Below are 13860 nucleotides of genomic sequence, written 5' to 3'. Positions count from 1 at the left end.
GAGATGTGATATCCAACTCCTTCCCGTTCCAAACCTGAGACCCTTCCTTTAGCATGAGATGTGATATCCAGCTCCTTCCCATTCCAATCCTGAGACACTTCCGATAGCATGAGATGTGATATCTCAATGCTTCTAATATCAAAACTGAGACCCTCCCTATAGCATGATATGTGATATCTAAGTCGTTCCCATTCCAATCCTGAGACCCTTCCTATAGCATGAGATGTGATATCTCAATGCTTCTACCAAACCTGAGACCCTTCCTTTAGCATGAGATGTGATATCCAACTCCTTCCCATTCCAATCCTGAGACCCTTCCTATAGCATGAGAGGTGATATCTCAATACTTCTAATACCAAACCTGAGATCCTTCCGATAACATGAGATGTGATATCTCAATACTTCTAATACCAATCCTGAGATCCATCCTATAACATGAGATGTGATATCCAAATCCTTCCCCTTCCAAACCTGAGACCCTCCCTTTAGCATGAGATGTGATATCCAAATCCTTCCCATTCCAATCCTGAGACCCTTCTGATAGCATAAGATATGATATCTCAATGCTTCTATACCAAACCTGAGATCCTTCCGATAGCATGAGATGTGATATCTCAATACTTCTAATACCAAACCTGAGATCCTTCCTATAACATGAGATGTGATATCCAAATCCTTATCTTCCAAACCTGAGACCCTCCCTTTAGCATGAGATGTGATATCCAACTCCTTCCCATTCCAATCCTGAGACTCTTCTGATAGCATAAGATATGATATCTCAATGCTTCTATACCAAACCTGAGATCCTTCTGATAGCATGAGATGTGATATCTCAATACTTCTGATACCAAACCTGAGATCCAACCTCTAACATGAAATGTGATATCCAACTCTTTCCCCTTGCAAACCTGAGAGCCTTCCTATAGCATGAGATGTGATATCCAAGTCCTTCCCATTCCAATCCTGAGACCCTTCCTATAACATGAGATGTGATATCCAACTCCTTCCCATTCCAACCTGAGACCCTTCCTATAGCATGAGATGGGATATCCAACTCCTTCCAAATCCAATCCCGATACCCTTCCAATAGCATGAGATCTGATATCCCAATGCTTCTACCAAACCTGAGACCCATACTATGGCATGAGATGTGATATCAAACTCCTTCCCATTCTAATCCTGAGACCCTTCCTATAGCTTGAGATGTGATATCCAACTCCTTCCCATTCCAATTCTGAGACCCTTCCTATACCATGAGACTTGATATCTCAATGCTTCTAATACCAAACCTGAGACCCGTCCTATAACATGAGATGTGATATCCAAATCCTTCCCCTTCCAAACCTTAGACCCTTCCGATAGCAGAGATGTGATATCTCAATGCTTATACCAAACCTGAGATCCTTCCTATAACATGAGATGTGATATCCAACTCCTTCCCATTCCAATCCTGAGACACTTCCTATAGCATGAGATGTGATATCTCACTGCTTATACCAAACCTGAGACCCTTCCTATAGCATGAGATGTGATATCCAACTCCTTCCCATTCCAATCCTGAGACCCTTCCTATAGCATGAGATGTGATATCTCAATGCTTCTAATATCAAACTTGAGACCCTCCCTATAGCATGAGATGTGATACCCAAGTCCTTCCCATTCCAATCCTGAGACACTTCCTATAGCATGAGATCTGATATCTCAATGCTTCTAATACCAAACCTGAGACTCTTCCTATAACATGAGATGGGATATCCAACTCCTTTCCATTCCAATCCTGAGACCCTTTCGATAGCAGAGATGTGATATCTCAATGTTCATACCAAACCTGAGACCCTTCCTACGGCATGAGATGTCATATTCAACACCTTCCCATTCCAATCCTGAGACCCTTCCTATAGCATGAGATGTGATATCCAACTCCTTCCCATTCCAATCATGAGACCCTTCCTATAGCATGAGATGTGATGTCTCAATGCTTCTAATACCAAACCTGAGATCCTTCCTATAACATGAGATGTGATATCCAACTCCTTCCATTCCAATCCTGGAGCCTTCCTATAGCATGAGATGTGATATCTCAATGCTTATACCCAACCTGAGACCCTTCCTATAGCATGAGATGTGATATCCAACTCCTTCCCATTCCAATCCTGAGACCCTTCCTATAGCCTGAGATGTGATATCTCAATGCCTCTAATACCAAACCTGAGATCCTTCCTCTAACATGAAATGTGATATCCAACTCCTTCACTTTCCAAACCTGAGAGCCTATCTATAGCATGAGATGTGATATCCAAGTCCTTCCCATTCCAATCCTTAGACCCTTCCTACAGCATGCAATACGATATCTCAATGATTCTAATAAAAAACCTGAGACCCGTCCTATAACATGAGATGGGATATCCAACTCCTTCCCATTCCAATTCTGAGACACTTCCGATAGCAGAGATGTGATATCTCAATGTTTATACCAAACCTGAGACCCTTCCTATAACATGAGATGTGATATCCAACTCCTTCCCGTTCCAAACCTGAGACCCTTCCTTTAGCATGAGATGTGATATCCAGCTCCTTCCCATTCCAATCCTGAGACACTTCCGATAGCATGAGATGTGATATCTCAATGCTTCTAATATCAAAACTGAGACCCTCCCTATAGCATGATATGTGATATCTAAGTCCTTCCCATTCCAATCCTGAGACCCTTCCTATAGCATGAGATGTGATATCTCAATGCTTCTACCAAACCTGAGACCCTTCCTTTAGCATGAGATGTGATATCCAACTCCTTCCCATTCCAATCCTGAGACCCTTCCTATAGCATGAGAGGTGATATCTCAATACTTCTAATACCAAACCTGAGATCCTTCCGATAACATGAGATGTGATATCTCAATACTTCTAATACCAAACCTGGGATCCATCCTATAACATGAGATGTGATATCCAAATCCTTCCCCTTCCAAACCTGAGACCCTCCCTTTAGCATGAGATGTGATATCCAACTCCTTCCCATTCCAATCCTGAGACCCTTCTGATAGCATAAGATATGATATCTCAATGCTTCTATACCAAACCTGAGATCCTTCCGATAGCATGAGATGTGATATCTCAATACTTCTAATACCAAACCTGAGATCCTTCCTATAACATGAGATGTGATATCCAAATCCTTATCTTCCAAACCTGAGACCCTCCCTTTAGCATGAGATGTGATAGCCAACTCCTTCCCATTCCAATCTTGAGACCCTTCCGATATCATGAAATGTGATATCTCAATGCTTCTAATATCAAACTTGAGACCCTCCCTATAACATGAGATGGGAATATCCAACTCCTTCCCATTCCAATCCTGAGACCCTTCCGATAGCACAGATGTGATATCTCAATGCTTATACCAAACCTGAGATCCTTCCTATAACATGAGATGTGATATCCAACTCCTTCCCATTCCAATCCTGAGACACTTCCTATAGCATGAGATGTGATATCTCACTGCTTATACCAAACCTGAGACCCTTCCTATAGCATGAGATGTGATATCCAACTCCTTCCCATTCCAATCCTGAGACCCTTCCTATAGCATGAGATGTGATATCTCAATGCTTCTAATATCAAACTTGAGACCCTCCCTATAGCATGAGATGTGATACCCAAGTCCTTCCCATTCCAATCCTGAGACACTTCCTATAGCATGAGATGTGATATCCAACTGCTTCCCATTCCAATCCTGAGACCCTTCCTATAGCATGAGATGTGATATCTCTATGCTTCTAATACCAAACCTGAGATCCTTCCTCTAACATGAAATGTGATATCCAACTCCTTCCCTTTCCAAACCTAAGAGCCTATCTATAGCATGAGATGTGATATCCAAGTCCTTCACATTCCAACCCTTAGACCCTTCCTACAGCATGCAATATGATATCTCAATGATTCTAATAACAAACCTGAGACCCGTCCTATAACATGAGATGGGATATTCAACTCCTTCCCATTCCAATCCTGAGACTCTTCCGATAGCAGAGATGTGATATCTCAATGCTTATACCAAACCTGAGACCCTTCCTATAACATGAGATGTGATATCCAAATCCTTCCCGTTCCAAACCTGAGACCCTTCCTTTAGCATGAGATGTGATATCCAGCTCCTTCCCATTCCATTCCTGAGACACTTCCGATAGCATGAGATGTGATATCTCAATGCTTCTAATATCAAAACTGAGACCCTCCCTATAGCATGATATGTGATATCTAAGTCCTTCCCATTCCAATCCTGAGACCCTCCCTATAGCATGAGATGTGATATCCAACTCCTTCCCATTCCAATCCTGAGACCCTTCCTATAGCATGAGATATGATATCTCAATACTTCTAATACCAAACGTGAGATCCTTCCGATAACATGAGATGTGATATCCAAATCCTTCCCCTTCCAAACCTGAGACCCTCCCTTTAGCATGAGATGTGATATCCAACTCCTTCCTATTCCAATCCTGAGACTCTTCTGATAGCATGAGATGTGATATCTCAATGCTTCTAATACCAAACCTGAGATCCTTCCGATAGCATGAGATGTGATATCTCAATGCTTCTAATACCAAACCTGAGATCCTTCCTATAACATGAGATGTGATATCCAAATCCTTCCCCTTCCAAACCTGAGACCCTCCCTTTAGCATGAGATGTGATATCCAACTCCTTCCCATTCCATTCCTGAGACCCTTCTGATAGCATGAGATGTGATATCTCAATGCCTCTAATACCAAACCTGAGATCCTACCTCTAACATGAAATGTGATATCCAACTCTTTCCCCTTCCAAACCTGAGAGCCTTCCTATAGCATGAGATGTGATATCCAAGTCCTTCCCATTCCAATCCTGAGACCCTTCCTATAGCTTGAGATGTGATATCCAACTCCTTCCCATTCCAATTCTGAGACCCTTCCTATACTATGAGACTTGATATCTCAATGCTTCTAATACCAAACCTGAGACCCGTAATATAACATGAGATGTGATATCCAAATCCTTCCCCTTCCAAACCTTAGACCCTTCCTTTATCATGAGATGTGATATCCAACTCCTTCCCATTCCAATCCTGAGACCCTTCCGATATCATGAGATGTGATATCTCAAAGATTCTAATATCAAACTTGATACCCTCCCTATAGCATGAGATGTGATATCCAAGTCCTTCCCATTCCAATCCTGAGACCCTTCCTATAGCATGAGTTGTGATATCTCAATGCTTCTAATACCAAACCTGAGACCCTTCTTATAACATGAGATGGGAATATCCAACTCCTTCCCATTCCAATCCTGAGACCCTTCCGATAGCAGAGATGTGATATCTCAATGCTTATACCAAACCTGAGATCCTTCCTATAACATGAGATGTGATATCCAACTCCTTCCCATTCCAATCCTGAGACACTTCCTATAGCATGAGATGTGATATCTCACTGCTTATACCAAACCTGAGACCCTTCCCATAGCATGAGATGTGATATCCAACTCCTTCCCATTCCAATCCTCAGACCCTTCCTATAGCATGAGATGTGATATCTCAATGCTTCTAATATCAAACTTGAGACCCTACCTATAGCATGAGATGTGATATCCAAGTCCTTCCCATTCCAATCCTGAGACACTTCCTATAGCATGAGATGTGATATCTCAATGCTTCTAATACCAAACCTGAGACTCTTCCTATAACATGAGATGGGATATCCAACTCCTTCCCATTCCAATCCTGAGACCCTTTTGATAGCAGAGATGTGATATCTCAATGTTTATACCAAACCTGAGACCCTTCCTACGGCATGAGATGTCATATTCAACTCCTTCCCATTCCAATCCTGAGACCCTTCCTATAGCATGAGATGTGATATCCAACTCCTTCCCATTCCAATCCTGAGACCCTTCCTATAGCATGAGATGTGATGTCTCAATGCTTCTAATACCAAACCTGAGATCCTTCCTATAACATGAGATGTGATATCCAACTCCTTCCATTCCAATCCTGGACCCTTCCTATAGCATGAGATGTGATCTCAATGCTTATACCAAACCTGAGACCCTTCCTATAGCATGAGATGTGATATCCAACTCCTTCCCATTCCAATCCTGAGACCCTTCCTATAGCCTGAGATGTGATATCTGAATGCCTCTAATACCAAACCTGAGATCCTTCCTCTAACATGAAATGTGATATCCAACTCCTTCACTTTCCAAACCTGAGAGCCTATCTATAGCATGAGATGTGATATCCAACTCCTTCCCATTCCAATCCTGAGACACTTCCGATAGCAGAGATGTGATATCTCAATGTTTATACCAAACCTGAGACCCTTCCTATAACATGAGATGTGATATCCAACTCCTTCCCGTTCCAAACCTGAGACCCTTCCTTTAGCATGAGATGTGATATCCAGCTCCTTCCCATTCCAATCCTGAGACACTTCCGATAGCATGAGATGTGATATCTCAATGCTTCTAATATCAAAACTGAGACCCTCCCTATAGCATGATATGTGATATCTAAGTCCTTCCCATTCCAATCCTGAGACCCTTCCTATAGCATGAGATGTGATATCTCAATGCTTCTACCAAACCTGAGACCCTTCCTTTAGCATGAGATGTGATATCCAACTCCTTCCCATTCCAATCCTGAGACCCTTCCTATAGCATGAGAGGTGATATCTCAATACTTCTAATACCAAACCTGAGATCCTTCCGATAACATGAGATGTGATATCTCATTACTTCTAATACCAAACCTGAGATCCATCCTATAACATGAGATGTGATATCCAAATCCTTCCCCTTCCAAACCTGAGACCCTCCCTTTAGCATGAGATGTGATATCCAAATCCTTCCCATTCCAATCCTGAGACCCTTCTGATAGCATAAGATATGATATCTCAATGCTTCTATACCAAACCTGAGATCCTTCCGATAGCATGAGATGTGATATCTCAATACTTCTAATACCAAACCTGAGATCCTTCCTATAACATGAGATGTGATATCCAAATCCTTATCTTCCAAACCTGAGACCCTCCCTTTAGCATGAGATGTGATATCCAACTCCTTCCCATTCCAATCCTGAGACTCTTCTGATAGCATAAGATATGATATCTCAATGCTTCTATACCAAACCTGAGATCCTTCTGATAGCATGAGATGTGATATCTCAATACTTCTAATACCAAACCTGAGATCCTACCTCTAACATGAAATGTGATATCCAACTCTTTCCCCTTGCAAACCTGAGAGCCTTCCTATAGCATGAGATGTGATATCCAAGTCCTTCCCATTCCAATCCTGAGACCCTTCCTATAACATGAGATGTGATATCCAACTCCTTCCCATTCCAACCTGAGACCCTTCCTATAGCATGAGATGGGATATCCAACTCCTTCCAAATCCAATCCCGATACCCTTCCGATAGCATGAGATCTGATATCCCAATGCTTCTACCAAACCTGAGACCCATACTATGGCATGAGATGTGATATCAAACTCCTTCCCATTCTAATCCTGAGACCCTTCCTATAGCTTGAGATGTGATATCCAACTCCTTCCCATTCCAATTCTGAGACCCTTCCTATACCATGAGACTTGATATCTCAATGCTTCTAATACCAAACCTGAGACCCGTCCTATAACATGAGATGTGATATCCAAATCCTTCCCCTTCCAAACCTTAGACCCTTCCGATAGCAGAGATGTGATATCTCAATGCTTATACCAAACCTGAGATCCTTCCTATAACATGAGATGTGATATCCAACTCCTTCCCATTCCAATCCTGAGACACTTCCTATAGCATGAGATGTGATATCTCACTGCTTATACCAAACCTGAGACCCTTCCTATAGCATGAGATGTGATATCCAACTCCTTCCCATTCCAATCCTGAGACCCTTCCTATAGCATGAGATGTGATATCTCAATGCTTCTAATATCAAACTTGAGACCCTCCCTATAGCATGAGATGTGATACCCAAGTCCTTCCCATTCCAATCCTGAGACACTTCCTATTGCATGAGATGTGATATCTCAATGCTTCTAATACCAAACCTGAGACTCTTCCTATAACATGAGATGGGATATCCAACTCCTTTCCATTCCAATCCTGAGACCCTTTCGATAGCAGAGATGTGATATCTCAATGTTTATACCAAACCTGAGACCCTCCCTACGGCATGAGATGCCATATACAACTCCTTCCCATTCCAATCCTGAGACCCTTCCTATAGCATGAGATGTGATATCTCAAGACCCTTCCTATAGCATGAGATGTGATATCCAACTCCTTCCCATTCCAATCCTGAGACCCTTCCTATAGCCTGAGATGTGATATCTGAATGCCTCTAATACCAAACCTGAGATCCTTCCTCTAACATGAAATGTGATATCCAACTCCTTCACTTTCCAAACCTGAGAGCCTATCTATAGCATGAGATGTGATATCCAAGTCCTTCCCATTCCAATCCTTAGACCCTTCCTACAGCATGCAATATATCTCAATGATTTTAATAAAAAACCTGAGACCCGTCCTATAACATGAGATGGGATATCCAACTCCTTCCCATTCCAATCCTGAGACACTTCCGATAGCAGAGATGTGATATCTCAATGTTTATACCAAACCTGAGACCCTTCCTATAACATGAGATGTGATATCCAACTCCTTCCAGTTCCAAACCTGAGACCCTTCCTTTAGCATGAGATGTGATATCCAGCTCCTTCCCATTCCAATCCTGAGACACTTCCGATAGCATGAGATGTGATATCTCAATGCTTCTAATATCAAAACTGAGACCCTCCCTATAGCATATGTGATATCTAAGTCCTTCCCATTCCAATCCTGAGACCCTTCCTATAGCATGAGATGTGATATCCAACTCCTTCCCGTTCCAAACCTGAGACACTTCCTATAGCATGAGATGTGATATCTCACTGCTTATACCAAACCTGAGACCCTTCCTATAGCATGAGATGTGATATCCAACTCCTTCCCATTCCAATCCTGAGACCCTTCCTATAGCATGAGATGTGATATCTCAATGCTTCTAATATCAAACTTGAGACCCTCCCTATAGCATGAGATGTGATACCCAAGTCCTTCCCATTCCAATCCTGAGACACTTCCTATAGCATGAGATCTGATATCTCAATGCTTCTAATACCAAACCTGAGACTCTTCCTATAACATGAGATGGGATATCCAACTCCTTTCCATTCCAATCCTGAGACCCTTTTGATAGCAGAGATGTGATATCTCAATGTTCATACCAAACCTGAGACCCTTCCTACGGCATGAGATGTCATATTCAACTCCTTCCCATTCCAATCCTGAGACCCTTCCTATAGCATGAGATGTGATATCCAACTCCTTCCCATTCCAATCATGAGACCCTTCCTATAGCATGAGATGTGATGTCTCAATGCTTCTAATACCAAACCTGAGATCCTTCCTATAACATGAGATGTGATATCCAACTCCTTCCATTCCAATCCTGGACCCTTCCTATAGCATGAGATGTGATATCTCAATGCTTATACCAAACCTGAGACCCTTCCTATAGCATGAGATGTGATATCCAACTCCTTCCCATTCCAATCCTGAGACCCTTCCTATAGCCTGAGATGTGATATCTCAATGCCTCTAATACCAAACCTGAGATCCTTCCTCTAACATGAAATGTGATATCCAACTCCTTCACTTTCCAAACCTGAGAGCCTATCTATAGCATGAGATGTGATATCCAAGTCCTTCCCATTCCAATCCTTAGACCCTTCCTACAGCATGCAATACGATATCTCAATGATTCTAATAAAAAACCTGAGACCCGTCCTATAACATGAGATGGGATATCCAACTCCTTCCCATTCCAATTCTGAGACACTTCCGATAGCAGAGATGTGATATCTCAATGTTTATACCAAACCTGAGACCCTTCCTATAACATGAGATGTGATATCCAACTCCTTCCCGTTCCAAACCTGAGACCCTTCCTTTAGCATGAGATGTGATATCCAGCTCCTTCCCATTCCAATCCTGAGACACTTCCGATAGCATGAGATGTGATATCTCAATGCTTCTAATATCAAAACTGAGACCCTCCCTATAGCATGATATGTGATATCTAAGTCCTTCCCATTCCAATCCTGAGACCCTTCCTATAGCATGAGATGTGATATCTCAATGCTTCTACCAAACCTGAGACCCTTCCTTTAGCATGAGATGTGATATCCAACTCCTTCCCATTCCAATCCTGAGACCCTTCCTATAGCATGAGAGGTGATATCTCAATACTTCTAATACCAAACCTGAGATCCTTCCGATAACATGAGATGTGATATCTCAATACTTCTAATACCAAACCTGGGATCCATCCTATAACATGAGATGTGATATCCAAATCCTTCCCCTTCCAAACCTGAGACCCTCCCTTTAGCATGAGATGTGATATCCAACTCCTTCCCATTCCAATCCTGAGACCCTTCTGATAGCATAAGATATGATATCTCAATGCTTCTATACCAAACCTGAGATCCTTCCGATAGCATGAGATGTGATATCTCAATACTTCTAATACCAAACCTGAGATCCTTCCTATAACATGAGATGTGATATCCAAATCCTTATCTTCCAAACCTGAGACCCTCCCTTTAGCATGAGATGTGATAGCCAACTCCTTCCCATTCCAATCTTGAGACCCTTCCGATATCATGAAATGTGATATCTCAATGCTTCTAATATCAAACTTGAGACCCTCCCTATAACATGAGATGGGAATATCCAACTCCTTCCCATTCCAATCCTGAGACCCTTCCGATAGCACAGATGTGATATCTCAATGCTTATACCAAACCTGAGATCCTTCCTATAACATGAGATGTGATATCCAACTCCTTCCCATTCCAATCCTGAGACACTTCCTATAGCATGAGATGTGATATCTCACTGCTTATACCAAACCTGAGACCCTTCCTATAGCATGAGATGTGATATCCAACTCCTTCCCATTCCAATCCTGAGACCCTCCCTTTAGCATGAAATGTGATATCCAACTGCTTCCCATTCCAATCCTGAGACCCTTCCTATAGCATGAGATGTGATATCTCTATGCTTCTAATACCAAACCTGAGATCCTTCCTCTAACATGAAATGTGATATCCAACTCCTTCCCTTTCCAAACCTAAGAGCCTATCTATAGCATGAGATGTGATATCCAAGTCCTTCACATTCCAACCCTTAGACCCTTCCTACAGCATGCAATATGATATCTCAATGATTCTAATAACAAACCTGAGACCCGTCCTATAACATGAGATGGGATATTCAACTCCTTCCCATTCCAATCCTGAGACTCTTCCGATAGCAGAGATGTGATATCTCAATGCTTATACCAAACCTGAGACCCTTCCTATAACATGAGATGTGATATCCAAATCCTTCCCGTTCCAAACCTGAGACCCTTCCTTTAGCATGAGATGTGATATCCAGCTCCTTCCCATTCCAATCCTGAGACACTTCCGATAGCATGAGACGTGATATCTCAATACTTCTAATACCAAACCTGAGATCCTACCTCTAACATGAAATGTGATATCCAACTCTTTCCCCTTGCAAACCTGAGAGCCTTCCTATAGCATGAGATGTGATATCCAAGTCCTTCCCATTCCAATCCTGAGACCCTTCCTATAACATGAGATGTGATATCCAACTCCTTCCCATTCCAACCTGAGACCCTTCCTATAGCATGAGATGGGATATCCAACTCCTTCCAAATCCACTCCCGATACCCTTCCGATAGCATGAGATCTGATATCCCAATGCTTCTACCAAACCTGAGACCCATACTATGGCATGAGATGTGATATCAAACTCCTTCCCATTCTAATCCTGAGACCCTTCCTATAGCTTGAGATGTGATATCCAACTCCTTCCCATTCCAATTCTGAGACCCTTCCTATACCATGAGACTTGATATCTCAATGCTTCTAATACCAAACCTGAGACCCGTCCTATAACATGAGATGTGATATCCAAATCCTTCCCCTTCCAAACCTTAGACCCTTCCGATAGCAGAGATGTGATATCTCAATGCTTATACCAAACCTGAGATCCTTCCTATAACATGAGATGTGATATCCAACTCCTTCCCATTCCAATCCTGAGACACTTCCTATAGCATGAGATGTGATATCTCACTGCTTATACCAAACCTGAGACCCTTCCTATAGCATGAGATGTGATATCCAACTCCTTCCCATTCCAATCCTGAGACCCTTCCTATAGCATGAGATGTGATATCTCAATGCTTCTAATATCAAACTTGAGACCCTCCCTATAGCATGAGATGTGATACCCAAGTCCTTCCCATTCCAATCCTGAGACACTTCCTATTGCATGAGATGTGATATCTCAATGCTTCTAATACCAAACCTGAGACTCTTCCTATAACATGAGATGGGATATCCAACTCCTTTCCATTCCAATCCTGAGACCCTTTCGATAGCAGAGATGTGATATCTCAATGTTTATACCAAACCTGAGACCCTCCCTACGGCATGAGATGCCATATACAACTCCTTCCCATTCCAATCCTGAGACCCTTCCTATAGCATGAGATGTGATATCTCAAGACCCTTCCTATAGCATGAGATGTGATATCCAACTCCTTCCCATTCCAATCCTGAGACCCTTCCTATAGCCTGAGATGTGATATCTGAATGCCTCTAATACCAAACCTGAGATCCTTCCTCTAACATGAAATGTGATATCCAACTCCTTCACTTTCCAAACCTGAGAGCCTATCTATAGCATGAGATGTGATATCCAAGTCCTTCCCATTCCAATCCTTAGACCCTTCCTACAGCATGCAATATATCTCAATGATTTTAATAAAAAACCTGAGACCCGTCCTATAACATGAGATGGGATATCCAACTCCTTCCCATTCCAATCCTGAGACACTTCCGATAGCAGAGATGTGATATCTCAATGTTTATACGAAACCTGAGACCCTTCCTATAACATGAGATGTGATATCCAACTCCTTCCAGTTCCAAACCTGAGACCCTTCCTTTAGCATGAGATGTGATATCCAGCTCCTTCCCATTCCAATCCTGAGACACTTCCGATAGCATGAGATGTGATATCTCAATGCTTCTAATATCAAAACTGAGACCCTCCCTATAGCATATGTGATATCTAAGTCCTTCCCATTCCAATCCTGAGACCCTTCCTATAGCATGAGATGTGATATCCAACTCCTTCCCGTTCCAAACCTGAGACACTTCCTATAGCATGAGATGTGATATCTCACTGCTTATACCAAACCTGAGACCCTTCCTATAGCATGAGATGTGATATCCAACTCCTTCCCATTCCAATCCTGAGACCCTTCCTATAGCATGAGATGTGATATCTCAATGCTTCTAATATCAAACTTGAGACCCTCCCTATAGCATGAGATGTGATACCCAAGTCCTTCCCATTCCAATCCTGAGACACTTCCTATAGCATGAGATCTGATATCTCAATACTTCTAATACCAAACCTGAGACTCTTCCTATAACATGAGATGGGATATCCAACTCCTTTCCATTCCAATCCTGAGACCCTTTCGATAGCAGAGATGTGATATCTCAATGTTCATACCAAACCTGAGACCCTTCCTACGGCATGAGATGTCATATTCAACTCCTTCCCATTCCAATCCTGAGACCCTTCCTATAGCATGAGATGTGATATCCAACTCCTTCCCATTCCAATCATGAGACCCTTCCTATAGCATGAGATGTGATGTCTCAATGCTTCTAATACCAAACCTG

This window comes from Ambystoma mexicanum, unplaced genomic scaffold (assembly GCF_040938575.1).
Source record: "Ambystoma mexicanum isolate Mex_15411 unplaced genomic scaffold, UKY_AmexF1_1 Mex_scaf4, whole genome shotgun sequence".
Classification (NCBI taxonomy): Eukaryota; Metazoa; Chordata; class Amphibia; order Caudata; family Ambystomatidae; genus Ambystoma; species Ambystoma mexicanum.
This window is presented reverse-complemented; position numbering follows the sequence as displayed.